The following is a 3351-nucleotide window of genomic DNA, read 5'->3' on the forward strand; positions in this document are numbered from 1 at the left end:
AAACCTAACAAAAGATGTGAAAGACCTCTACAAGGAAAACTATACACTTCTGAAGAAAGAGATTGAGGAAGACTACAGAAAGTGGAGAGATCTCCCATGCTCATGGATTGGTAGAATCAACATAGTAAAAATGTCGATACTCCCAAAAGTAATCTACATGTTTAATGCAATTCCCATCAAAATTCCAATGACATTCATTAAAGAGATTGAAAAATCTACTGTGAAATTTATATGGAAACACAAGAGGCCACGAATAGCCAAGGCAATACTCAGTCAAAAGAACAATGCAGGAGGTATCACAATACCTGACTTCAAACTATATTACAAAGCAATAACAATAAAAACAGCATGGTACTGGCACAAAAACAGACATGAAGACCAGTGGAACAGAATAGAGGATCCAGATATGAAGCCACACAACTATAACCAACTTGTCTTTAACAAAGGAGCTAAAAATGTACGATGGAGAAATAGCAGCCTCTTCAACAAAAACTGCTGGGAGAACTGGTTAGCAGTCTGCAAAAAACTGAAACTAGATCCATGTATATCACCCCATACCAAGATTAACTCAAAATTGATCAAGGATCTTAATATCAGACCCCAAACTCTTAAGTTGATACATTAAAGAGTAGGAAATACTCTGGAGTTAGTAGGTAAAGGTAAGACCTTTCTCAACGAAACCGCAGCAGCACAGCAACTAAGAGATAGTGTAGATAAATGGGACCTCATAAAGCTAAAAAGCCTCTGTTCATCAAAAGAAATGGTCTCTACACTGAAGAGAACACTCACAGAGTGGGAGAAAATATTTGCCAGCTATACATGATACAAAGGACTGATAACCAGAATATATAGGGAACTTAAAAAACTAAATTCTCCCAAAACTAATGCACCAATAAAAAAATGGGCAAGTGAACTAAACAGAACTTTCTCAAAAGAAGAAATTCAAATGGCCAAAAAACACATGAAAAAATGTTCACCATCTCTAGCAATAAAGGAAATGCAAATTAAAACCACGCTAAGATTCCACCTCACCCCTGTTAGAATAGCCATCATTTAGCAACACCACCAACAACAGGTGTTGGCAAGGATTCGGGGAAAAAGGAACCCTCTTACACTGTTGGTGGGAATGTAAACTAGTACAACCACTCTTGAAAAAAATTTGGAGGCTACTTAAAAAGCTAGATATTGATCTACCATTTGATCCAGCAATACCACTCTTGGGGATATACCCAAAAGACTGTGACACAGGTTACTCCAGAGGCCCCTGCACACCCATGTTTATTGTGGCACTATTCACAATAGTCAAGTTATGGAAACAGCCAAGATGCCCCACCACTGATGAATGGATTAAGAAAATGTGGTATCTATACACAATGGAATTTTATGCAGCCATGAAGAAAAACGAAATGTTATCATTCGCTGGTAAATGGATGGAATTGGAGAACATCATTCTGAGTGAGGTTAGCCTAGCCCAAAACACCAAAAATCGTATGTTCTCCCTCATATGTGGACATTAGATCAAGGGCAAACACAACAATGGGATTGGATTTTGAGCACATGATAAAAGCTTTAGCACACAAGGGAGGGGTGAGGATAGGTAAGACACCTAAAACATTAGCTAGCATTTGTTGCCCTTAACGCAGAGAAACTAAAGCAGATACCTTAAAAGCAACTGAGGCCAATAGGTAAAGGGGAGCAGGAGCTAGAGAAGAGGTGAGATCAAAAAGAATTAACCTAGAAGGTAACACACACACATTGGAAATCAATGTGAGTCAATGCTCTGTATAGCTATCCTTATCTCAACCAGCAAAAACCCTTGTTCCTTCCTATTATTGCTTATACTCTCTCTACAACAAAATTAGAAATAAGGGCAAAATAGTTTCTGCTGGGTATTGAGGCGGTGGGGGGAGAGGGAGGGGGTGGAGTGGGTGGTAAGGGAGGGGGTGGGGGCAGGGGGGAGAAATGAACCAAGCCTTGTATGCACATATGAACAATAAAAGAAAAATATATATATATATCATTGAAGTGCTTATTTTGGATTCCAATGACATATAGAAGGGCTCTGAGGAGACTGTTCCAGGAAGGTGGCATCTAAGAATGTTTTGACATAAAATGATATGTGTTTATTCAATCATCCTATTGTCAAAGGTGAAGATAGAAGAAGAAAAACTTTTGAGGTTTGGGGAAGAGTGGCAGTTTTACTGAATGACTGTTAATTTACCAATTTTAATATGATATCATGTAGTAAGTGAGAATATGTGATTGGGAATGCAATGGTAAAATATTATCTCTAAGAAACAGAATAATGAGGTCAGAAATGAAGTTTTGAAGACTGTCTATCATTTTTGATGTGAGAAAGATGCATCACTGTCACTGGGTGGAGAACACAATTATATTGCATGTTGTCACATAAAACTAGAAAAATGAAATATTATAAATAATAGAAAGTGAGCATTAATTAGTAAGAATTCATTAGTTTTCTTAGCTAATGAGGAAATTTTATTTTATATTTTCAGGTTATTTAAAAATAGATGCCTTTTGTTTCACCTCTTGTAATACAAAAAGCTTCGGAAACAATATTCTTATCACTACAAGAAGAAAAACAGCAGACAATGCTGCAAATACCTGACTTCTTTTCCCTGAAAAATACTGCTTCCATTGAAATAATGAAAAGAGCAAGAAAAAGAGTGCACATCAATGGCATTTCTTGGCCTATCAGGGAATTGAGGGTTTACAGCATACCAATAACCTAAAATCTGGGAAAGACAGAGCCGCAGCTGGTATCTGCTTACCTAGAGCAGAAGCCACTGAGCCTTCAATGTTTTGAGAACACTTTAGTGATGATTTTGTGGAGGCTAATGAGGACTAATGTGAGAGTGAGAAATTCCTGGGAGCTATGATCTGGTGGGGATAGGGTCTTACTCTTTCATGGACATTACTTTCTGGAATACACCATGTTATCATTCTGAATTGCAAAGAAAGATCACTTCATGTCTCTAGAAGGGGGGATGAAAGTGACTGGTTAGGAACAGAACCAGAATGTTCTTACCAAATGAGTACTTGCTGGAGGAAGGCTTGGTCAGAGCTATATCTCACTTAGTCGGCAGGAGATTATCAATGTCAGCCCTTCTAAACTTCTTTTCAAACAGAGACGGAATGGTTGTTACCAAGGTCTTCGGCTGTGTAGAGTGGGGAGATGCTTGCAAATGGGTACACAATTTCAGTTTAATATACATTAAGTTCTGAAGCTATAATGGACAATGTGGTAATTACTGTTAACAACCCCCTTCTGTACTTAAAATTTGCTAAGAGAGTAGACTTTAAACTATTTTCATCACACACACACACAGA

The sequence above is a fragment of the Castor canadensis genome, chromosome 7, assembly GCF_047511655.1.
Source record: "Castor canadensis chromosome 7, mCasCan1.hap1v2, whole genome shotgun sequence".
Classification (NCBI taxonomy): Eukaryota; Metazoa; Chordata; class Mammalia; order Rodentia; family Castoridae; genus Castor; species Castor canadensis.